Raw genomic sequence first — 26,116 nt, forward strand, 5'->3', positions numbered from 1 at the left:
GGGTGTGTATATATGTAGGTGTGTGTGTTGGTTTTGGTGTGTGTGTAGGGGTGTGTATATATGTAGGTGTGTGTGTTGGTTTTGGTGTGTGTGTAGGGGTGTGTATATATGTAGGTGTGTGTTGGTTTTGGTGTGTGTGTAGGTGTGTGTATATATGTAGGTGTGTGTGTTGGTTTTGGTGTGTGTGTAGGTGTGTGTATATATGTAGGTGTGTGTGTTGGTTTTGGTGTGTGTGTAGGGGTGTGTATGTATGTAGGTGTGTGTGTTGGTTTTGGTGTGTGTGTAGGTGTGTGTATATATGTAGGTGTGTGTGTTGGTTTTGGTGTGTGTGTAGGGGTGTGTATATATGTAGGTGTGTGTGGGTTTTGGTGTGTGTGTAGGGGTGTGTATATATGTAGGTGTGTGTTGGTTTTGGTGTGTGTGTAGGGGTGTGTATATATGTAGGTGTGTGTGTTGGTTTTGGTGTGTGTGTAGGTGTGTGTATATATGTAGGTGTGTGTGTTGGTTTTGGTGTGTGTGTAGGGGTGTGTATATATGTAGGTGTGTGTTGGTTTTGGTGTGTGTGTAGGGGTGTGTATATATGTAGGTGTGTGTGTTGGTTTTGGTGTGTGTGTAGGTGTGTGTATATATGTAGGTGTGTGTGTTGGTTTTGGTGTGTGTGTAGGGGTGTGTATATATGTAGGTGTGTGTGTTGGTTTTGGTGTGTGTGTAGGGGTGTGTATATATGTAGGTGTGTGTGTTGGTTTTGGTGTGTGTGTAGGGGTGTGTATATATGTAGGTGTGTGTGTTGGTTTTGGTGTGTGTGTAGGGGTGTGTATATATGTAGGTGTGTGTGTTGGTTTTGGTGTGTGTGTAGGGGTGTGTATATATGTAGGTGTGTGTGTTGGTTTTGGTGTGTGTGTAGGTGTGTGTATATATGTAGGTGTGTGTGTTGGTTTTGGTGTGTGTGTAGGGGTGTGTATATATGTAGGTGTGTGTGTTGGTTTTGGTGTGTGTGTAGGGGTGTGTATATATGTAGGTGTGTGTGTTGGTTTTGGTGTGTGTGTAGGGGTGTGTATATATGTAGGTGTGTGTGTTGGTTTTGGTGTGTGTGTAGGGGTGTGTATATATGTAGGTGTGTGTGTTGGTTTTGGTGTGTGTGTAGGGGTGTGTATATATGTAGGTGTGTGTTGGTTTTGGTGTGTGTGTAGGTGTGTGTATATATGTAGGTGTGTGTGTTGGTTTTGGTGTGTGTGTAGGTGTGTGTATATATGTAGGTGTGTGTGTTGGTTTTGGTGTGTGTGTAGGGGTGTGTATATATGTAGGTGTGTGTGTTGGTTTTGGTGTGTGTGTAGGGGTGTGTATATATGTAGGTGTGTGTGTTGGTTTTGGTGTGTGTGTAGGGGTGTGTATATATGTAGGTGTGTGTGTTGGTTTTGGTGTGTGTGTAGGTGTGTTTAGGTGTGTGTGTTGGTTTTGGTGTGTGTGTAGGGGTGTGTAACACCAGACCAAGTCTGATTTAGACTCAGTTTTAACCAAACTGACCGTTAAATATCTCATTATTAATTACAGTCTGATCAGTTAGGGCTCAAGGGCCTTGCTTAGGGGCCCACAGTGTTAATTAAGCAGAGGTGTGACCTAAACCAGCAACCTTCTGGTTCCTGGTCCTGTACCTGAGTCTAAACCTGAACCGTTTAGTTACATTCCAGGAGGGTTTTGATGCACTTTTGGGGGATTTGTGGCTGGAAAGTATTGAATCAATCTGGCAACCCATAACGTAAAGGAATAAGACGGAGCACCACGGAAACGGCGGCTCGCGGTGCGAGAGTGTGTCGTACACGCGGCTAAATCCTCAATCGAGCTTCGGGTAACAAAATCAAATGAAACGACACTGTAGACCCAGCGTGAGGATCAAACCCTGGATCCCGTGGCAACTTGGCAGATGTGGGACTTAAACCAGCGACCTCCAGATTATGAGCACTGCTTATTGGTCAGTGTCACTGGATGCCCCTCCTAATTATTACGTCTCTGTGGTTGGTTTACATCGATCCATGCTTTTAACTGTGTTCATGTGAAACGTTCATCAGTTTAGGGAAGGCTCTTTCCTGTTTAAGCACAAAGCCGGGTCCTTAAAGATGAGGAGGGCACAAATCCCCACAGATACATTTCAAAATCTTATTAAAGTAAAAGAAAAAGAGCTTTTTTTTAGGGTGTAGTATCGAGGGTGTAGCTTTTAGAACATTATTGAGGGTGTAGTATTGAGGGTGTAGTATCGAGGGTGTAGCTTTTAGAACAGTTTTCAGGGTGTAGTATTGAGGGTGTAGTATTGAGGTCATCGTTTTTAGAATAATTTTAAGAATGGAGGGTGAAGTATTGAGGGTGTAGTATTGAGGTCATCGTTTTTAGAATAATTTTGAGAATGGAGGGTGAAGTATTGAGGGTGTAGTATTAAGGTCATCGTTTTTAGAACAGTATTAAGGGTGTAGTATTGAGGGTGTAGTATTGGGGTCATTGTTTTAGAATGAAGTATTGAGGGTGTAGTATTGACGATGAAGTTTTGAGGATGTAGCATTGAGGGTGTAGCTTTGAGAGGGTAGTATTGAGGGTGTAGTTTTGAGGGTGTAGTATTGAGGGTGTAGTTTTGAGGGTGTAGTATTGACGATGTAGCATTGAGGGTGTAGTATTGAGGGTGTAGTAATAAGGTCATCGTTTTTAGAATAATTTTGAGGGTGTAGCTTTGAGAGGGTAGTTTTGAGGGTGTAGTATTGAGGGTGTAGTAATAAGGTCATTATTTTTAGAACAGTTTTGAGGGAGTAGCTTTGAGAGGGTAGTATTGAGGGTGTAGTATTAAGGTCATTGTTTTAGGATAAACTTTTGGGGGTGTAGTATTGAGGGTGTAATATTGAGGTCATCGTTTTTAGAACAGTTTTAGCTTTGAGGGTTTAGTATTAAGGGTGTAGTATTGAGAGGGTAGTATTAAAAGTGTAGTATTGAGGGTGTAGTATTGAGAGGGTAGTTTTGAGGGTGTAGTATTGAGGGTGTAGTTTTGAGGGTGTAGTATTGAGGATGTAGTATTGAGGGTGTAGTATTGAGGGTGTAGTAATAAGGTCATCATTTTAAGAATAATTTTGAGGGTGTAGCTTAGGTGTAGAGGGTAGTATTGAAAGTGTAGTGTAGAGGTAATCATTTTTAAACAGTTTTGAGGGTGTAGCTTTGAGGGTGTAGTATTGAGGTAATCATTTGTAGAACAGTATTGAGGGTGTAGCTTTGAGAGGGTAGTATTGAGGGTGTAATATTGAGGTAATTGTTTTTAGAACAGTTTTGAGAGGGTAGAATTGAGGGTGTAATATTGAGGGTGTAGTATTTAGGTCATTGTTTTGAGGGTGTAGTATTTAGGGTGTAGCTTTAAGGGTGTAGTATTGAGAATGTAGCTTTGAGGGTGTAGTATTAAGGGTTTAGTATTGAGGGTGTAGCATTGACGTAACAATTTTTAGAACAGTTTTAGTATTGAGGATGAAGTATTGAGAGGGTAGTATTTAGGGTGAAGTAATGAGGGTGTTGTAATGAGACCATCGTTTTTAAAACGGTATTGAGGGTGTAGTATTGAGGTCATTGTTTTCAGAACAGTATTGAGGGTGTAGTATTAAGGGTGTAGTATTGAGGGTGTGAATTATATTCGGAGGGGGGCGGACGAAAACAAGAGAGGAGCTCTGAGCGACGAGCGGCCGAAATGTCACCCGTCGTCGTCTGCTTTGAAGTGCGCGGCGGCCGCCTTTGTTTTTTTCCTCCTCTCTGTATTCACGAGCGAAGTGCACCGGCTTTCAAAGGGGTGCATTATGGGTACGAGACGCGGTATCATTACAGACGGACTGAACGCACTCTGTCGCTCTCGAACATGCATAAACACACACATACACACACACACACACACACACACACAGATCTATAATGGAATAACACCTTTTGTTAAATAAAAAAGCTGCTCCTGTGTCCCCGCTGTGTCTCAAACATCGTCTACAGACGCAGAGCGAGCAAAAATATATGGACGTCTGAGCGAGTTGTTGTGGGTCATTCTGTTCCAAATCCAAGTTTGAGCAATAGTTGTATTTCATGAGGAATAGTTTGAGGAGTAATTTGAGTTGTATTTTATGAGGAGTAGTATGATGAGCAGTTTATGAGGAGCAGTTTTAGGAGTAGTTTGAAGAGTAGTTTAAAGTGTAATTTATTATGAGGAGTTGTATGAGTTGTCTTAAATGAGGAGTAGTATGGGGAGTAGTTTGAGAAGTACAGTAGTTCATATGGAGTAGTTTATGATGAGTCATATGAGCAGTATGAGGAGTAGTATGAGCTGTCTAATGATAAGTAGTTTGAGGAGTAGTTTGAGGAGTAGTTTATGATGAGTAGTATGAGGAGTAGTTTGAGGAGTAGTTTATGATGAGTAGTATGAGGAGTAGTTTGAGTAGTTTAAAGAGTAGTTTGAGAAGAAGTATGAGGAGTAGTATGATTTGTCTTTAATGATAAGTAGTTTGAGGAGTAGTTTATGATGAGTGGTATGAGGAGTAGTTTGAGTAGTGTACTTTGATGAGTATACTATGAGAAGTAGTTTGAGGAGTAGTTTATGAAGAGTAGATTATAAGGAGTAGTTTGAGGAGTATACTATAAGAAGTAGATTATAAGGAGTAGTTTGAGGAGTATACTATGAGAAGTAGATTATAAGGAGTAGTTTGAGGAGTATACTATGAGAAATAGATTATGAGAAGTAGATTATGAGGAGTAATTGAGGAGTAGTTTGAGGAGTATACTATGAGAAGTAGATTATAAAGAGTAGTTTGAGGAGTATACTATGAAAAGTAGATTATAAGGAGTAGTTTAAGGAGTATACTGTGAAAAGTAGATTATGAGGAGTAGTTTGAGGAGTATACTATGAAAAGTAGATTATGAGGAGTAGTTTGAGGAGTATACTATGAGAAGTACTGTAGATTATGAGGAGTAGTTTGAGGAGTATACTATGAAAAGTAGATTATGAGGAGTAGTTTGAGGAGTATACTATGAGAAGTAGATAATGAGGAGTAGTTTGAGGAGTATACTATGAGAAGTACTGTAGATTATGAGGAGTAGTTTGAGGAGTATACTATGAGAAGCAGATTATGAGGAGTAGTTGAGGAGTATACTATGAAAAGTAGATTATAAGGAGTAGTTGAGAAGTATACTATGAGAAGCAGATTATGAGGAGTAGTTTGAGGAGTATACTATGAAAAGTAGATTATAAGGAGTAGTTTAGAAGTATACTATGAGAAGCAGATTATAAGGAGTAGTTTGAGGAGTATACTATGAGAAGCAGATTATGAGGAGTAGTTGAGGAGTATACTATGAGAAGTAGATTATGAGGAGTAGTTGAGGAGTATACTATGAGAAGCAGATTATGAGGAGTAGTTGAGGAGTATACTATGAGAAATAGATTATGAGGAGTAGTTTGAGGAGTATACTATGAGAAGTAGATTATGAGGAGTAGTTGAGAAGTATACTATGAGAAGTAGATTATGAGGAGTAGTTTGAGGAGTATACTATGAGAAGTAGATTATGAGGAGTAGTTGAGAAGTATACTATGAGAAGTAGATTATGAGGAGTAGTTGAGGAGTATACTATGAGAAGTAGATTATGAGGAGTAGTTTGAGGAGTATACTATGAGAAGCAGATTATGAGGAGTAGTTGAGGAGTATACTATGAGAAGTAGATTATGAGGAGTAGTTTGAGGAGTATACTATGAGAAGTAGATTATGAGGAGTAGTTGAGAAGTATACTATGAGAAGTAGATTATGAGGAGTAGTTTGAGGAGTATACTATGAGAAGTAGATTATGAGGAGTAGTTGAGAAGTATACTATGAGAAGTAGATTATGAGGAGTAGTTTGAGGAGTATACTATGAGAAGTAGATTATGAGGAGTAGTTTGAGGAGTATACTATGAGAAGTAGATTATGAGGAGTAGTTGAGGAGTATACTATGAGAAGTAGATTATAAAGAGTAGTTTGAGGAGTATACTATGAAAAGTAGATTATAAAGAGTAGTTTGAGGAGTATACTATGAAAAGTAGATTATAAGGAGTAGTTTAAGGAGTATACTGTGAAAAGTAGATTATGAGGAGTAGTTTGAGGAGTATACTATGAAAAGTAGATTATGAGGAGTAGTTTGAGGAGTATACTATGAGAAGTAGATTATAAAGAGTAGTTTGAGGAGTATACTATGAAAAGTAGATTATAAGGAGTAGTTTAAGGAGTATACTGTGAAAAGTAGATTATGAGGAGTAGTTTGAGGAGTATACTATGAAAAGTAGATTATGAGGAGTAGTTTGAGGAGTATACTATGAGAAGTAGATTATAAAGAGTAGTTTGAGGAGTATACTATGAAAAGTAGATTATAAGGAGTAGTTTAAGGAGTATACTATGAGAAGTAGATTATGAGGAGTAGTTTGAGGAGTATACTATGAGAAGTACTGTAGATTATGAGGAGTAGTTTGAGGAGTATACTATGAAAAGTAGATTATGAGGAGTAGTTTGAGGAGTATACTATGAGAAGTAGATAATGAGGAGTAGTTTGAGGAGTATACTATGAGAAGTACTGTAGATTATGAGGAGTAGTTTGAGGAGTATACTATGAAAAGTAGATTATAAGGAGTAGTTGAGAAGTATACTATGAGAAGCAGATTATGAGGAGTAGTTTGAGGAGTATACTATGAGAAGTACTGTAGATTATGAGGAGTAGTTTGAGGAGTATACTATGAAAAGTAGATTATAAGGAGTAGTTTAGAAGTATACTATGAGAAGCAGATTATAAGGAGTAGTTTGAGGAGTATACTATGAGAAGCAGATTATGAGGAGTAGTTGAGGAGTATACTATGAGAAGTAGATTATGAGGAGTAGTTGAGGAGTATACTATGAGAAGCAGATTATGAGGAGTAGTTGAGAAGTATACTATGAGAAGCAGATTATAAGGAGTAGTTTGAGGAGTATACTATGAGAAGCAGATTATGAGGAGTAGTTGAGGAGTATACTATGAGAAGCAGATTATGAGGAGTAGTTTAGAAGTATACTATGAGAAGCAGATTATAAGGAGTAGTTTGAGGAGTATACTATGAGAAGCAGATTATGAGGAGTAGTTGAGGAGTATACTATGAGAAGCAGATTATGAGGAGTAGTTGAGAAGTATACTATGAGAAGCAGATTATGAGGAGTAGTTGAGGAGTATACTATGAGAAGTAGATTATGAGGAGTAGTTTGAGGAGTATACTATGAGAAGTAGATTATGAGGAGTAGTTGAGAAGTATACTATGAGAAGTAGATTATGAGGAGTAGTTTGAGGAGTATACTATGAGAAGTAGATTATGAGGAGTAGTTGAGAAGTATACTATGAGAAGTAGATTATGAGGAGTAGTTTGAGGAGTATACTATGAGAAGCAGATTATGAGGAGTAGTTGAGGAGTATACTATGAGAAGTAGATTATGAGGAGTAGTTTGAGGAGTATACTATGAGAAGTAGATTATGAGGAGTAGTTGAGAAGTATACTATGAGAAGTAGATTATGAGGAGTAGTTTGAGGAGTATACTATGAGAAGTAGATTATGAGGAGTAGTTGAGAAGTATACTATGAGAAGTAGATTATGAGGAGTAGTTTGAGGAGTATACTATGAGAAGTAGATTATGAGGAGTAGTTTGAGGAGTATACTATGAGAAGTAGATTATGAGGAGTAGTTGAGGAGTATACTATGAGAAGCAGATTATGAGGAGTAGTTTGAGGAGTATACTATGAGAAGTAGATTATGAGGAGTAGTTGAGAAGTATACTATGAGAAGTAGATTATGAGGAGTAGTTTGAGGAGTATACTATGAGAAGTAGATTATGAGGAGTAGTTGAGGAGTATACTATGAGAAGCAGATTATGAGGAGTAGTTTGAGGAGTATACTATGAGAAGTAGATTATGAGGAGTAGTTGAGAAGTATACTATGAGAAGTAGATTATGAGGAGTAGTTGAGAAGTATACTATGAGAAGTAGATTATGAGGAGTAGTTTGAGGAGTATACTATGAGAAGTAGATTATGAGGAGTAGTTTGAGGAGTATACTATGAGAAGTAGATTATGAGGAGTAGTTGAGGAGTATACTATGAGAAGCAGATTATGAGGAGTAGTTTGAGGAGTATACTATGAGAAGTAGTTTGAATGAACTTCTCCCTCACTTGCTAGTCTTTGCCCTCCTGTTTTAACATCCACCGCTGTCCCTATATTTACCGAGTTCCTCTCCTGAGGTGCAGCAGGGTTTGTATTTTCCGGTTCCTCCCTTTGAAGTGGAGGTCATGACGTCCCTCCTCAGCCCCGCTTCACCTCCCACCCGCCGTCTCTTCTCTCCTGGTGTGGAGACGCTGGATTCCCACCGGGACGTCGTGTGTGAAATCCTTCAGTGTATCCTCCACATGAAAGACAGAAGAAAGAAGCCACCATGAATTATGGATCAGAACTGATAGGAACTGCGCTCTTCCATCTTCTGACCGTCACGGGTCACTTACCCAGCATGCACCGGGGCGGCACATCGTTACTGTAGCCACCGTCACATCCAGGCTAGTGCTGACCACTGAATACTGAAACACTGAGCGGTCACTCTTCAGACCTGATGAGCAAACCACCGTGTTCCAAACTGAACTGTTATATTGGTCGCATTATGAGAAGAACCAAGGTTGAAGGTAAAAGAGGAAGAGGAGGGACAGCAACAGCATGGATGGATCCAACTGGAGCTACAGTGATCCATTACAGTGACTCTTGAAGTCCCAAACTGAAGGACATCAGACCATGTTGATGGACGACCTTTGATTCCAAGTCCTGGTGACCATGTGGATGATGTTTCTCCAGAACGTCCAGCCTTCAGTTTGGTCTTTAGGCTTCTGTAATGAGAGTTGGATCCTTCCATCTTGTTGCTGTCCGTCCTCTTTCTCTTTGTAGTAATTGGCTTATCAAACTACTCCTCATAACTACTCCTCATAAACTACTCCTCATAAACTACTCCTTAAAAACTGCTCCTTATAAACTACTCCTCTTAAACTACTCCTAAAAATACTCTTCATAAACTACTCCTCATAAACTACTCCTCATAAACTACTCCTCATAAACTACTCCTCAAAAACTGCTCCTTATAAACTACTCATCTTAAATTACTCCTAAAACTGTTCTTCATAAACTACTCCTCATAAACTACTCCTCATAAACTACTCCTCAAAAACTGCTCCTTATAAACTACTCCTCTTAAACTACTCCTAAAACTACTCTTCATAAACTACTCCTCATAAACTGCTCCTCATAAACTACTCCTCATAAACTACTCCTCATAAACTACTCCTCATAAACTACTCCTCAAAAACTGCTCCTTATAAACTACTCATCTTAAATTACTCCTAAAACTGTTCTTCATAAACTACTCCTCATAAACTACTCCTCATAAACTACTCCTCATAAACTACTCCTCAAAAACTGCTCCTTATAAACTACTCCTCTTAAACTACTCCTAAAACTACTCTTCATAAACTACTCCTCATAAACTGCTCCTCATAAACTACTCCTCATAAACTGCTCCTCATAAACTACTCCTCATAAACTGCTCCTCATAAACTACTCCTCATAAACTGCTCCTCATAAACTACTCATCTTAAACTACTCCTAAAACTACTCTTCATAAACTACTCCTCTACAGTGATCCATTACAGTGACTCTTGAAGTCCCAAACTGAAGGACATCAGACCATGTTGATGGACGACCTTTGATTCCAAGTCCTGGTGACCATGTGGATGATGTTTCTCCAGAACGTCCAGCCTTCAGTTTGGTCTTTAGGCTTCTGTAATGAGAGTTGGATCCTTCCATCTTGTTGCTGTCCGTCCTCTTTCTCTTTGTAGTAATTGGCTTATCAAACTACTCCTCATAACTACTCCTCATAAACTACTCCTCATAAACTACTCCTTAAAAACTGCTCCTTATAAACTACTCCTCTTAAACTACTCCTAAAAATACTCTTCATAAACTACTCCTCATAAACTACTCCTCATAAACTGCTCCTCATAAACTACTCCTCATAAACTGCTCCTCATAAACTACTCATCTTAAACTACTCCTAAAACTACTCTTCATAAACTACTCCTCATAAACTACTCCTCAAAAACTGCTCCTTAAAAACTACTCCTCATAAACTACTCCTAAAACTACTCTTCATAAACTACTCTTCATAAACTACTCCTCATAAACTACTCCTCATAAACTGCTCCTCATAAACTACTCCTTATAAACTACTCCTCAAAAACTGCTCCTTATAAACTACTCTTTATAAAATACTCCTCAAAAATTACTCCTTATAAACAACTTCTCATAAACTACTCTTCATAAACTACTCCTTATAAAGTACTCCTCATAACTGCTCCTCATAACTACTCCTCATAACTACTCCTCATAACTACTCCTCATAAACTACTTCTCATAAATTACTCCTTGTAAACTACTCTTCATAAACTACTCCTCATAAACTACTCTTCATAAACTACTCTTCATAAACTACTCCTCATAAACTACTCTTCATAAACTACTCTTCATAAACTACTCATAAACTACTCCTTATAATGTACTCCTCATAACTACTCTTCATAACTACTCCTCATAACCTACTTGTCATAAATTACTCCTTGTAAACTACTTTTCATAAACTACTCCTCATAAACTACTCATCATAAACTGCTCTTCATAAACTACTCCTTATAAAGTACTTCTCATAACTACTTTTCATAAACTACTCCTCATAAACTACTCCTAAAACTACTCTTCATAAACTACTCTTCGTAAACTACTTCTCATAAACTACTAATCATAAACTACTTCTCATTAAAGACAACTCAAACTACTCCTCAAACTACTTATCAAGCTACTTCTTATAATAAACTCCTCATAAACTACTTCTCATTAAAGACAACTCAAACTACTCCTTATAAACTACTTTTTATAAACTACTCATTAAAGACAACTCAAACTACTCCTCATAAACTACTCCTTATAAACTACTCTTCATTAAAGACACCTCAAACTACTTCTTATAAATGACTCCTTATTAAAGACAACTCAAACTACTTATCAAGCTACTTCTCATAATAAACTCAACTACTTCTTATTAAAGACCACTCAAACTACTCCTTATAAACTACTCCTTATAAACTACTCCTCATTAAAGACAACTCAAACTACTCCTTATAAACTACTCCTCATTAAAGACAACTCAAACTACTCCTCATACACTACTCCTTATAAACTACTCATTAAAGACAACTCAAACTACTCCTTATAAACTACTCTTCATTAAAGACACCTCAAACTACTTCTTATAAATTACTCCTCATTAAAGACAACTCAAACTACTTATCAAGCTACTTCTCATAATAAACTCCTTATAAACTACTCCTCATTAAAGACAACTCAAACTACTCCTTATAAACTACTCCTCATTAAAGACAACTCAAACTACTCCTTATAAACTACTCCTCATTAAAGACAACTCAAACTACTCCTCATACACTACTCCTCAAACTAATCCTTATAAACTACTCCTCATTAAAGACAACTCAAACTACTTTTTATAAACTACTCCTTAGACAACTCAAACTACTCCTCATAAACTACTCCTCATAAACTACTCCTCATTAAAGAAAACTCAAACTACTCCTCATAAACTACTCCTCATTAAAGAAAACTCCAACTACTCTTCAAACTACTCCTTATAAACTACTCCTCATTAAAGAAAACTCCAACTACTCCTCAAACTAATCCTTATAAACTACTCCTCATTAAAGAAAACTCCAACTACTCCTCAAACTAATCCTTATAAACTACTCCTCATTAAAGAAAACTCCAACTACTCCTCAAACTAATCCTTATAAACTACTCCTCATTAAAGACAACTCAAACTACTTTTTATAAACTACTCCTTAGACAACTCAAACTACTCCTCATAAACTACTCCTCATAAACTACTCCTCATTAAAGAAAACTCCAACTACTCTTCAAACTACTCCTTATAAACTACTCCTCATTAAAGAAAACTCCAACTACTCCTCAAACTAATCCTTATAAACTACTCCTCATTAAAGAAAACTCCAACTACTCCTCAAACTAATCCTTATAAACTACTCCTCATTAAAGACAACTCAAACTACTTTTTATAAACTACTCCTTAGACAACTCAAACTACTCCTCATAAACTACTCCTCATTAAAGACAACTCAAACTACTTTTTATAAACTACTCTTCATTAAAGAAAACTCCAACTACTTTTCAAACTACTGCTCAAATTACTCCTCATTAACTACTCCCCAAATCACTCTTCATAATACACTTTATTTTAATCCTCATAAACTACTCCTCAAACTTCTCCCCAAACTGTTCCTCAAACTACTTCTCAAACTGCTCCTCAGAAAACTATTCCTAATAAACTACTCTAGATAGGTTATCTAGACTTCCAGTGAGAGGTTTGGTTTGAGTTGGTTTAGGATCCGTTTGTTTGTCTTCGTTGCCTTCCAAGGTCTCCCAACGGTCTTTGGCAGCACCGTATACAAGTATGTATGTAACACACGTCCCAACTTTTTTCGAAATGGGTTCAGATTTCCCCCCCCAGTCCATATTTTTTTGGAAGGGTGGTATAACACACCCCTTTTGACCTTCCTCTTCAGCTCCACACTGCTCGAGATTGGCGGATAATTGACTGTCTGGCACGACGCTAAAGCGGCGGAGGCTCGTCTCCCCTCCCTGTTAGCGCGGTAGCTCGCGGCTAATTCCAGACACGTGCTCGCCGGTAATTAAAGCGCGCTAATAGCGGTGTGATGTCATAAAGAGGAAGCCATTAGCACATCGCTAACCTGCGATGCTAACAGCTAAAGGTGCTCGTTGGTGTGTGTACCGCTGCAGGAAAAGTCTGTTTTCTCACAACACACACACACACACACACACACACACCTCTAATTACCTACCGACAGCCCAGCGGCCTTCTGGGTATTTTTCTACTTCACACAACAGCTCAGCGCGGGAGTGAACGCAACGGCCGGGACGCCACGTCCTCGTCCCGCCGTCCTCCGGCGCTCCTTCCATCCTCTGCCTCGGCTCGGAAGGTGTCACATTATCACCTGCAGGTGTAAACAGGCGCCGAATTGCCTTCTCCTCACCGCGCACACACACACACTCGCACGCACACACACACACACACACACTCACACACACACTCTCACACACACACACTCACACACACTGTGTTCTGTTTCCTCAGAAAAGCGTCAGACGACTGATACATTTATAGCCCAAAAGTATTGGAACGCCCCTCGTTTCAGCCCCAGCAGTCGCTAACAGGTGTAATAAACCAAGCAGCAACAGTTTAGGGAAGGTCCTTTCCTATTCCAGCTCTATAAAGACATGAAGAAAAGCTCGGCTTAAAGAAGCTCCAGCGTCCTGCACGGAGACCCTGACCTCAGCCCCACTCAGCAGCTCTGGGATGAACCGGAACACCGACTGAGGCTGTTGGGGGGCACAAATTCCCTCAGACATGCTCCAGAGTCTTGTGAGAGGAGCGACAGTTGTTCTAGCTAAATAGATGACGTAGAGGTCACATGTCTGACCAGCTTATGTTTGTGTCCAAATACTTTTGGCCATATAGTCCAGGAGCACAGTCATGCTGGAACAGGAAAGGTCCTTCCCTAAACTGTTTTATATGATTGATATATTACACCTGTTAGCAATTGTTGTGACTGAAACACATAAATTCAATAATTAGAATAGAAGGGGCGTCCCAATACTTTTGAACATGTAGTGTATATACAGTATATATGTATATACGACCATATAAGGACTTCCTCTTCCTCTCCGGAGTCTGATCAGATTGTTATTTCCATCAGGGTTCGGAATATGAAATTACGATCGCTAGTAGAGCCGAGACGTTCCCTCTCCCGCCGCGGTTCCCACCGTAATTACCCTCATTATTAGCTATTATAGCGGGAACACAATGTCGTCTGGCTAGCCGTGCGTTTTCACGTGATTACAGTCGAAAAAATGTTCGTGCGGGGGCGGGTTTGTAAAGAAGGAGCCGCGTTTATTTCCAACATATCAATTCCGGCTACGTTAGAATCGCAAACAATGAAAGAAAACGCTAACGTCGCGACACTTAGCATAGCACGAAATGCCTACGCGGTCGAACATACCGGATCTAGATGCTAGAAATTATTTTCTACACGCCAAATGAAACTTGTTTGACTGGAAGCAGCGTCACCTGCTTTCTGTTAATTCATAACAGACCTGCGATTTGCCGCTTCCTGGACGTTTTCTCTGACCGGTTAGGAACGTCGCGACACTTAGCATAGCGCGGAAACCCTACGCGGTCGAACGTACCGGATCTGCTCTGTTACGAAGCTTGTTTGACTGTGGACGGCGTCACCTGTGTCCCATTAGCTTTGAATTCATGACAGACCCGTGATTTGCCACTTCCTGGACGTTTTCTCTGACCGGTTAGGAACGTCGCGACACTTAGCATAGCGCGGAAACCCTACGCGGTCGAACGTACCGGATCTGCTCTGTTACGAAGCTTGTTTGACTGTGGACGGCGTCACCTGTGTCCCATTAGCTTTGAATTCATAACAGACCTGTGATTTGCCGTTTTTCACTGTTCCACTGTTCCAAACCCTATGCTGTGAAACGTAGCGGATCTGAAGCTTGTCTGACTGTAAGCAGCGTCTCCTGTGCATTCATGACAAACCCGTGATTTGGTTAGGTTTTCTTTCCCCCCCTTGGTAAGAGACCACTGTTCCATACGTAAAGAAACGCTAATGCCGCGACACTTAGCATAGCGCGGAAACCCTACGCAGTCGAACGTACCAGATCTGCTCCGTCATGAAGCTTGTTTGACTGTGGCTGGCGTCACCTGGTAGCTTTTAATTCATAACAGACCTGTGATTTGCCGCTTCCTGGACGTTTTCTCTGACCGGTTAGGAACGTCGCGACACTTAGCATAGCGCGGAAACCCTACGCGGTCTAACGTACCGGATCTGCTCTGTTACGAAGCTTGTTTGACTGTGGACGGCGTCACCTGTGTCCCATTAGCTTTGAATTCATGACAGACCCGTGATTTGCCACTTCCTGGACGTTTTCTCTGACCGGTTATGTTTTCTTTCCAGCCTTGGTAAGAGACCACTGTTCCACTGTTCCAAACCCTATGCTGTGAAACGTAGCGGATCTGAAGCTTGTCTGACTGTAAGCAGCGTCTCCTGTGCATTCATGACAGACCTGTGATTTGCCGCTTCCCGGGCGTTTTCTCTGACCGGTTAGGTTTTCTTTCCAGCCTTAGTAAGAGACCACTGTTCCATGCGTAGGTGCAGTCGAACTAATTCTGAATGTACGCTACATGGACAGAAGTATTGGGATGCCTACGACTGTGTGGCAACAGTTTAGGGAAGGTCCTTTCCTGTTTTTCGGGGGCATCAGGACTCCTTTATCTTCTGGAGAAACGGAATGAAGGTGCCAGCCTGAGGGTGGGGCGTTCAGGAGCGACGCCGCTGCTAGTGATTAGCCGTCCGTAGCCGAGCGGCGCTTATCTTCGGTCGTATTAAAAATCTTTGGTGCTAGTTACTGAAGAGAGACGAGGATGAGGACGAGGACGAGGATGAAGGTCCTGACGGGCTCGTACAGTCCGATAATGCGCCGGGCGGCGGGAGCCGGTTGGCAGGAGCGTTGGCACCGGTATGATGGGTGACATTTCGGAGCGCCGGCCACGTCGCGCCGGTTCCTCGCTCCTCCGTTCCTGAGATGAGTGACGCCCTGTGTGATTCCTGATGACAGCTGGAACAAATGGGCGGTAATGAGGTGACCTTGCGCTGGCGTTCTCTCCGGCGCATCGTCTGGAACGCTCGTCTCACGGCCGGAATCACAGGAACGGGTACTGATCCGACGTCCAGAAGCACCTGCTGCTTATCCCTGGTCTGGACGGTCCTTTTTGTCTTCGGTAACGAGACAAGCGGAACCGTGGACTCACCTGACCGCAGCTCACGTGCTCTGAGGAACTCGTTTAGTTCTCTTGGTGTATCAGAGGTTCAGGTTACTGCAGGTTATTTCTTGTTGCAGCGGCGGACGGCATTAAGTAACAACGGGTTTCTGAAGGTTAGACTGGACTCTGATGGACTCTAATGGACTGAGAGTTAGAATGTACACTGATAGACTCTGATGGACTCTGATGTTCTGAAGGTTAGACTGGACTCTGATGGACTGAAGGCTAGACTGGACTCTGATGGACTCTGATGTTTTAAAGGTTAGACTGGACTCTGATGGATGAACGGTTAGACTGGACTCTGATGGACACTGGTGGACTGAAGGTTAGACTGGGCTCTGATGGACACTGATGGACTGAAGGTTAGACTGGGCTCTAATGGACACTGATGGACGAAAGATTAGAATAGACACTAATGGACTAAAGGTTAGGATGGACTGTGATGGACTGAGAGTTAGACTGGACTCTGATGGACTCTGATGGACTGAGAGTTAGACTGGACTCTGATGGACTCTGATGGACTGAGAGTTAGACTGGACTCTGATGGACTGAAGGTTAGACTGGACTCTGATGGACTCTGATGGACTCTGATGGACTGATGGACTGAGAGTTAGAATGGACACTGATAGACTCTGATGTTCTGAAGGTTAGACTGGACTCTGATGGTCTAAAGGGTAGACTGGACTCTGATGGACTGAAGTTTAGGATGGACTCTGATGGACTCTGGTGGACTCTGATGGACTTAAGGTTAGGATGGACTGTGATGGACTGAAGGTTAGACTGGACTCTGATGGACTCTGATGGACTGAGAGTTAGACTGGACTCTGATGGACTGAAGGTTAGACTGGACTCTGATGGACTCTGATGGACTCTGATGGACTCTGATGGACTGAAAGTTAGGATGGACTCTGATGGACTCATGATTATGGTTGAACAATGGACCAGGCGTATCATCTCTGTCAGGTTTCAGATGTGCCGGCTGGTCAGTCTATCACCATTATTCTGGACCACTGGACGGATCACTCGCTAACTGTTCTGGCGTGCATCATCCCTCCCTCCGCCGCTGAGTCTGCTTCCCTACTGGTGGGATGGAGAGACGGATGGAGTGGAGACGCCGAGGTGATCAGCAGTGCGTGGGAGGGCAAGATGTTCAAAGATCTGGGAACACGGTCCAAAAATCCCCAGCGCTGTAATAAAGCTGTCGTAGCGAGGTTTATTTCAGGAGCAACACCAGACCGCCTGCCACCTGCTTTCCAAAAATATGTGGACACCTTATAATATTACGTTCAGGTGTTTGGGCTGCATTTTTTCTCTCTGGGTCGCCCAATCTCTATCCAGGTTTCAGACCGGCACCAAGAGCGCACCCAAAAGAGCGCTTCATGATGGCTAGGCTGTCTTGTTCAATCATGCCCACGCAGACGCCCAAGAGATTCAAACCCTGGATCCCCAGATTTGAGCAGAAGTGGGCTAGCCCGTGTTTGCAGCAACAGTTGGGGAAGAGTCCTTTGCTCTTCCAGCTTTCCCCTGGGCTCATAAAAACCTGAGAAAACCCTGAAAAGTAAAGGAAACAAACGTGAAGCCACAAAAGTGCTCTGTGGTGTGACGTCATAGTCTGTGGTGTGACATCATGGTCTGTGGTGTGACGCCATGTCCTGTGGGGTGACATCATGGTCTGTGGTGTGATGTCATGTCCTGTGGTGTAACGTCGTGTCCTGTGGTGTGACATCATAGTCTGTGGTGTGACGCCATGTCCTGTGGGGTGATGTTGTGTCCTGTGGTGTGACATCATGTCCTGTGGCATGACATCATGGTCTGTGGTGTGACGTCGTGTCCTGTGGGGTGACATCACGGTCTGTGGTGTGATGTCATGTCCTGTGGTGTAACGTCGTGTCCTGTGGTGTGACATCATGGTCTGTGGTGTGACCTCATGGTCTGTGGTGTGACCTCATGGTCTGTGGTGTGACCTCATAGTCTGTGGTGTGACATCATGGTCAGTGGTGTGACATCATGTTCTGTGGTGTGACATCATGTCCTGTGGTGTGACGTTGTGTCCTGTGGTGTGACATCATGTCCTGTGGTGTGATGTGTTGTCCTGTGATGTGACATCATGTCCTGTGGTGTGACATCATGTCCTGTGGTGTGACGCCATGTCCTGTGGTGTGATGTTGTGTCCTGTGGTGTGACATCATGTCCTGTGGTGTGATGTTGTGTCCTGTGATGTGACATCATGTCCTGTGGTGTGACATCATGTCCTGTGGTGTGACGCCATGTCCTGTGGTGTGATGTGTTGTCCTGTGATGTGACATCATGTCCTGTGGTGTGACGCCATGTCCTGTGGTGTGATGTTGTGTCCTGTGGTGTGACATCATGTCCTGTGGTGTGACGCCATGTCCTGTGGTGTGATGTTGTGTCCTGTGGTGTGACATCATGTTCTGTGGTGTGACATCATGTCCTGTGGTGTGACGCCATGTCCTGTGGTGTGATGTTGTGTCCTGTGGTGTGACATCATGTCCTGTGGTGTGATGTTGTGTCCTGTGGTGTGACATCATGTCCTGTGGTGTGACGCCATGTCCTGTGGTGTGATGTTGTGTCCTGTGGTGTGACATCATGTCCTGTGGTGTGATGTTGTGTCCTGTGGTGTGACATCATGTCCTGTGGTGTGACGCCATGTCCTGTGGTGTGATGTTGTGTCCTGTGGTGTGACATCATGTCCTGTGGTGTGACGCCATGTCCTGTGGTGTGATGTTGTGTCCTGTGTTGACCATTACTGGTCTAAGATGAGTTTTTATCTGGTCTGGTACTTGATTCTTGGCTTGTGCTGACGGGTTTTTAGCTCATTTGATATTTTGAAAACGCTTTTCTAGCTCTTTATTGGAACGCTGTTGAATCAGCAACACAACTCTGCCTGCCTACAGCGCTACGTCTACAGCAGACGCCGTCGCTCCTCCAGGCTTTGCCACAGTTTACGTTCATCCTGCAGATTTGCTTTAAATATTAGATGGCGTTCCGCGGGGGGCGAGGGGGGTGGGGCGGTGCTGGGATTGGAGGTGTTGTGACACCGTGACTGAGAGAGACGGCTGGAACAGCTGGAAAGCAGAAGAGTGCGCGGCGAAATTAGCTCGACTGCGATGTAATTAATGGCACTTGAGAAATGAGTTGAAAATCAAGTTTGACAACTGCGTTTTCACGCCCGTCTGAAATAACGTGGCGAGTCAAGACAATTTAGGCTAAACAGAGCAGCGAACGCGACATGTCTAAAGTTAGCGACGGAGGCTAAATTAGACAGTGATTGAAAACGTGCCGAGAGGAAGTCCTCGACGCGGCCCGTCCCCCGGACGAGTGGAGCGCTCTCTGTGAAGTGGGTGGGTGTTACCGTCGTCCTCTCGTCGTGCTGTATTTATTTATTTTATTTATTTATTAATATTTGACTTCACGTTAGCGGCGTCGCCTGTTTTACCCGCTGCTCCGGACGCTAATCTCTTGCTTTTCATCGCTTGTTTATATCAGGCGTGACGCTTCTCATCTAGACGCGACTCACGTCTCTCAGACTAGACAAACAGTTTTCTGCTTTTATCCGCCCCCCCGCCCCCCTCCACTCCTGGGGAAAAGCCGAATTCTGCTTCTGTCTGCAGCCTCTCATTTACATTTAAAGTGTCTGCTGATGGCGGCCTCGGCCTGGGCCGGATAATCTCGGTCTGAGTGCGCTGCAGTCACGTTCTGATTCTGATGCGCTCGGTCCATCCGTACACATATTGTTATGTATATGTATATACAGTGTATCACAAAAATGAGTACACCCCTCACATTTCTGCAAATATTTTATTATATCTTTTCATGGGACAACACTATAGAAATAAAACTTGGATATAACTTAGAGTAGTCAGTGTACAACTTGTATAGCAGTGTAGATTTACTGTCTTCTGAAAATAGCTCAACACACAGCCATTAATGTCTAAATGGCTGGCAACATAAGTGAGTACACCCCACAGTGAACATGTCCAAATTGTGCCCAAAGTGTCAATATTTTGTGTGACCACCATTATTATCCAGCACTGCCTTAACCCTCCTGGGCATGGAATTCACCAGAGCTGCACAGGTTGCTACTGGAATCCTCTTCCACTCCTCCATGATGACATCACGGAGCTGGTGGATGTTAGACACCTTGAACTCCTCCACCTTCCACTTGAGGATGCGCCACAGGTGCTCAATTGGGTTTAGTCCATCACCTTTACCTTCAGCTTCCTCAGCAAGGCAGTTGTCATCTTGGAGGTTGTGTTTGGGGTCGTTATCCTGTTGGAAAACTGCCATGAGGCCCAGTTTTCGAAGGGAGGGGATCATGCTCTGTTTCTGAATGTCACAGTACATGTTGGAATTCATGTTTCCCTCAATGAACTGCAGCTCCCCAGTGCCAGCAACACTCATGCAGCCCAAGACCATGATGCTACCACCACCATGCTTGACTGTAGGCAAGATACAGTTGTCTTGGTACTTCTCACCAGGGCGCCGCCACACATGCTGGACACCATCTGAGCCACACAAGTTTATCTTGGTCTCGTCAGACCACAGGGCATTCCAGTAATCCATGTTCTTGGACTGCTTGTCTTCAGCAAACTGTTTGCGGGCTTTCTTGTGCGTCAGCTTCCTTCTGGGATGACGACCATGCAGACCGAGTTGATGCAGTGTGCGGCGTATGGTCTGAGCACTGACAGGCTGACCTCCCACGTCTTCAACCTCTGCAGCAATGCTGGCAGCACTCATGTGTCTATTTTTTAAAGCCAACCTCTGGATATGACGCCGAACACGTGGACTCAACTTCTTTGGTCGACCCTGGCGAAGCCTGTTCCGAGTGGAACCTGTCCTGGAAAACCGCTGTATGACCTTGGCCACCATGCTGTAGCTCAGTTTCAGGGTGTTAGCAATCTTCTTATAGCCCAGGCCATCTTGTGGAGAGCAACAATTCTATTTCTCACATCCTCAGAGAGTTCTTTGCCATGAGGTGCCATGTTGAATATCCAGTGGCCAGTATGAGAGAATTGTACCCAAAACACCAAATTTAACAGCCCTGCTCCCCATTTACACCTGGGACCTTGACACATGACACCAGGGAGGGACAACGACACATTTGGGCACAATTTGGACATGTTCACTGTGGGGTGTACTTATTTATGTTGCCAGCTATTTAGACATTAATGGCTGTGTGTTGAGTTATTTTCAGAAGACAGTAAATCTACACTGCTATACAAGCTGTACACTGACTACTCTAAGTTATATCCAAGTTTCATGTCTATAGTGTTGTCCCATGAAAAGATATAATGAAATATTTGCAGAAATGTGAGGGGTGTACTCACTTTTGTGATACACTGTACACCGATCAGTCATAACATTAGAACCAGCTCCCTGTTTCTACACTCAGTGTCCATTTTATCAGCCCCACTTACCATATAGAAGCACTTTGTAGTTCTACAATCACTGACTGTAGTCCATCTGTTTCTCTACATGCTTTGTTAGCCTCCTTTCATGCTGTTCTTCAATGGTCAGCACCCCCACAGGACCCCCACAGAGCAGGTATTATTTGGGTGGTGGATGATTCTCAGCACTGCAGTGACACTGACATGGTGGTGGTGTGTTAGTGTGTGTTGTGCTGGTATGAGTGGATCAGACACAGCAGCGCTGCTGGAGTTTTTAAAAACCTCACTGTCTCTGCTGGACTGAGAATAGTCCACCAACCAAATATATCCAGCCGACAGCGCCCCATGGGCAGCGTCCTGTGACCACTGATTAAGGTCTAGAAGATGAACGACTCAAACAGCAGCAATAGATGAGCGATCGTCTCTGACTTTACATCTACAGGGTGGACCGACTAGGTAGGAGTGTCTAATAGAGTGGACAGTGAGTGGACACAGTGTTTAAAAACTCCAGCAGCGCTGCTGTGTCTGATCCACTCATACCAGCACAACACACACTAACACACCACCACCATGTCAGTGTCACTGCAGTGCTGAGAATCATCCACCACCTAAATAATACCTGCTCTGTGGTGGTCCTGTGGGTGGTCTACAAAGCATGTAGAGAAACAGATGGACTACAGTCAGTAATTGTAGAACTACAAAGTGCTTCTATATGGTAAGTGGAGCTGATAACATGGACAGTGAGTGTAGAAACACAGTATATATATATGTGTGTATGTATAAATGCAGATACTGTTATTATATAGTCTAGGCGCCCGACTGGCTGATAGCAGAGCTGAGATTAAATTTGAGAGCGTGAGATCTGGTAGCGTAGGAGTGTTGTTTTTTGGGGGTTTGGCCCCCCTCACCTCTGTCAGATGGTTCTTGATCTCCAGCGGCGCGTTAGTTTGTGTTTCCTTGCCTGAATGCACCTGCACCAATTTATCAGCTAATCAAACCCTACATGAGATGAAACAGGTGCGTCCCGGCACCCGAAATTTGGAAGAGACGCCTGCGACTGTACGATGAAATCAGCAGCGTTTAGATTTCAGTCGTTTAAACGTACAGTGTGTTGACCTAAAGTATTGGGACGCCACTTCTAATAACAGTTTAGGGAAGGCTCTTTCCTGTTCCAGCATGACTAAAGAAACTCCAGAGTCCTGCTGTTGTCCTAGCTGAACAGATCACACAGACGTCGGTCTGTTTTAATACGGTTTGTCCAGCAAGCTTATGGTGCTCATGGTCAGGCGTCCGAATACTTTTGGCAGTATAGTGTAGGTCCAGGTTACTCAGACACAAGTCAGACGCTGGCTTTTAAACGTTCGTCTTACATCGTGCAGTCGTGAACACTGACCGGAACTTTACTGCGTAGACGACTCAGCCTTCGATCCCTCCCATAAACGACGGCTTTCACTGTAGTTCAGTGGAGTCCTGGAGCCTTACAATCGCCCCGGTAACCCTTACCAAATAAACATCTTTATATTTTCTGAAACTATTTGAGTTATAAGATTTTAAAGTAGAGATGAAAGTATAAAATGTTATTTAACTAAACAAACCACTACTGATGATGATGATGATGATGATGATGGTGATGATGATGATGTGTTGACGTCACTGTGGAATCATCCAAATAATCCCAAACTCGACCATTCTGCAATAATTTCTGCATTGATTTAGTCATAGCCGGGGGCCAGGTGGCACAGCGGGATATTCCGCTAGCACACCAGCGCCGAGATTCTGAACTCCTCGGTTCAAAACTCGGCGTTGCCACCGGTCGGCTGGGCGTCACCTAGTGGGCAGAAGACACGTCTCTGCTAGGGATGACCGGACTATGACTATGTGGGCAGGGTCTTCAAACGCTGTGTAAGGACCCTAATTGGCGGATAGGGGCGCATGAGTGAAAAAGGGTTCCGCTACGGGTTGCACGCAGGTCGGAGGAGGCGTGGGCAGCAGAAGACAGGTTGACTACACTAAAATATTTAGTCATAGCCACTTCCTCTTCCTCTGCTGGAGACCCCGATGGTGTATGAGGAGGGTATATTCTCCTGACACGCCCTCCCTCCAACGCGTCCGTATTCGCCCGTACTTCGGTTGATTGGTGTGTGAGGTCGGTCTCGCGTAGGGAGAGTCACGCGCTGATCTCCACGTTCCTTCACTTCTGTACAGGCGCCTCGGGCTACTAACCAGGGTCCTTACACAGTGCCCACTTTTTTACACAGTCCCGCCTTTTTTCACCCAGAAGACTAGTGGCCGCTCTTGCCTGCCAGGCCAGTCGTGCCTGCTAGGGGGCGCCCAGCCGACCGGTAACAGAGCGGGGTTCTTAATATCCCGCTGATCCATCTAGACGCCGCGTAGCTTTCTTTTACAGATTACTCCTAAAAGGAAACTTGGCTCCGTCCCGAGTGTTTGGACCCAGCTTGGACGTATATTGAAGAAGAAGGATGGATACTGGGAGGTGGATTTGCTTTTGATAAATGATAGATAACGTTATTGTGAGCCGACTGACGGACGTGAGAGAGAGAGGGAGACAGAGATTAGCATGATGAGTTGTTTCAGCTTGACTGCTCTGAGCTGTTCTATTTAATTATACCAACCAGAGAGAGAGAGAGAGCGAGCGAGAGAGAGAGAGAGAGAGAGAGAGAGAGAGAGAGATAGAGATTAAAATCCTAATTAAAGACTCTCTGGCAGGCAGGAGCAGAGCTGGACACAGTTGCTAGCCTCATTAGCATAGCCGGTGCACAGGAGTACAAACTGGAGCTCCGAGTGTGACACGCCGCCGACTTTCCATTTTCCTTCCTGATTCTCTCGTTCTCTCGTTCTCTCTCTCTCATTCTCTCTCTCTCGTTCTCTCTCTCTCTCTCTCTCTCTCTCACCCAAAAGGAAACATAACCGAGTCCTGGAGTCGCTCTGTGCTCATCAGAATTAGCATGTAGGTTCTTTGTTATTACTGAGAAGTAGACTGGAGCTTACTTTGAAGTTGGCTAGTAGATTACTCTAACATTGATGGGTGGATTACTCTTAGACTGCCTAGTAGATTACTCTAACATTGATGGGTGGATTACTCTTAGACTGCCTAGTAGATTACTCTAACATTGATGGGTGGATTACTCTAAAACTGCCTAGTACATTACTCTAACATTGATGGGTGGATTACTCTAAAACTGCCTAGCAGATTACTCTAACATTGATGGGTGGATTACTCTAAAACTACCTAGTACATTACTCTAAAATTGACAGGTAGATTACTCTAACATTGACGGGTGAATTACTCTAAAACTGCCTAGTAGATTACCTTGAAATTGACAGGCAGATTACCCTGACATTGACAGGCGGATTACTCTAAAACTGCCTAGTAGATTACCTTGAAATTGACAGGCAGATTACCCTGACATTGACAGGCGGATTACTCTAAAACTGCCTAATAGATTACTCTAAAACTGCCTAGTAGATTACCAAAAACTGACAGGGGGATTACTCTAAAACTGCCTAGTAGATTACCAAAAATTGACAGGTGGATTACTCTAAAACTGCCTAATAGATTACTCTAAAACTGCCTAGTAGATTACCAAAAACTGACAGGCGGATTACTCTAAAACTGCCTTAAATAAAAAAAATCTTAAATTGACCCATGGTGGATAACTCTAAGATTGCTTGATGGATTACCCCAATATTGCTTAGTAGATCACCCTTAAATGTTTACTCTAAAATTACTCTGAAATTGTCTAGTGTGTTATTTTGAAATTGAATAACATATTAATTTAAACGTACTTACTACAATAGCCTTAAATTGACAGATTTATTAGCCCAACATTGCCTAGTAGATTACTGTAGCATTGTTCAGCAGATTAGCCTAAACTTCTCCTGCACGTCTAAATCTTCATTACATCTGACATGAGCGAGCTTCACACATCAGTGCGCTCTCAGTGCAGCTCACAAGCCAGGGTGAATGAGAGGGTTACAGATCTGAATCATGATCCGAATGATCATTTATTGATTCATTGATTGAGTGAATCAGTGAATCAGATTGTAGACTCAGTGGGGGGTCTGTGTTTGATCTGTGGTGTAATTACCCTCATATCAGAGTGAAAGCAGCGACGACAGAGACTCATTACAGTGATTTATGATTCATATTCACACTCAGTATTGTTTAAAGTGATCACACACACACACACACACACACACACACATAAACACACACATACACACATACACCCTTATACACACATACTCACACATAAACACACACACACACATAAACACACACATACCCACATACACCCTTATACACACATACACACACACACTTAAACAGACATACAAACACAGACACACACACACACACACACACATACACCCTTATACACACATACACACACACACACACTTAAACAGACATACAAACACATAGACACACATACTTACATACGCACACACACTCACTTAAACAGACATATACACACAAACATGCATATATACACACGTACATAGAAACTTAGACACACATACAAACAATATACACACACATAGAAACACATACATACACACATACACATACACATACATAAGCACAGATACAAACACATATATACACACTTACACACACA

At 42.9% G+C, this 26,116-nt stretch overlaps 1 protein-coding gene across 3 annotated transcripts in view; it reads left to right on the top strand.

Annotated features, from left to right (window-relative positions):
- ptprn2 (protein tyrosine phosphatase receptor type N2) overlaps nt 1-26,116 on the top strand; it is a 259,239-nt gene that overhangs the window by 118,403 nt on the left and 114,720 nt on the right. The window lies entirely within an intron of this gene.

The sequence above is a fragment of the Trichomycterus rosablanca genome, chromosome 4 (assembly GCF_030014385.1).
Source record: "Trichomycterus rosablanca isolate fTriRos1 chromosome 4, fTriRos1.hap1, whole genome shotgun sequence".
In the NCBI taxonomy this organism is placed as follows: domain Eukaryota; kingdom Metazoa; phylum Chordata; class Actinopteri; order Siluriformes; family Trichomycteridae; genus Trichomycterus; species Trichomycterus rosablanca.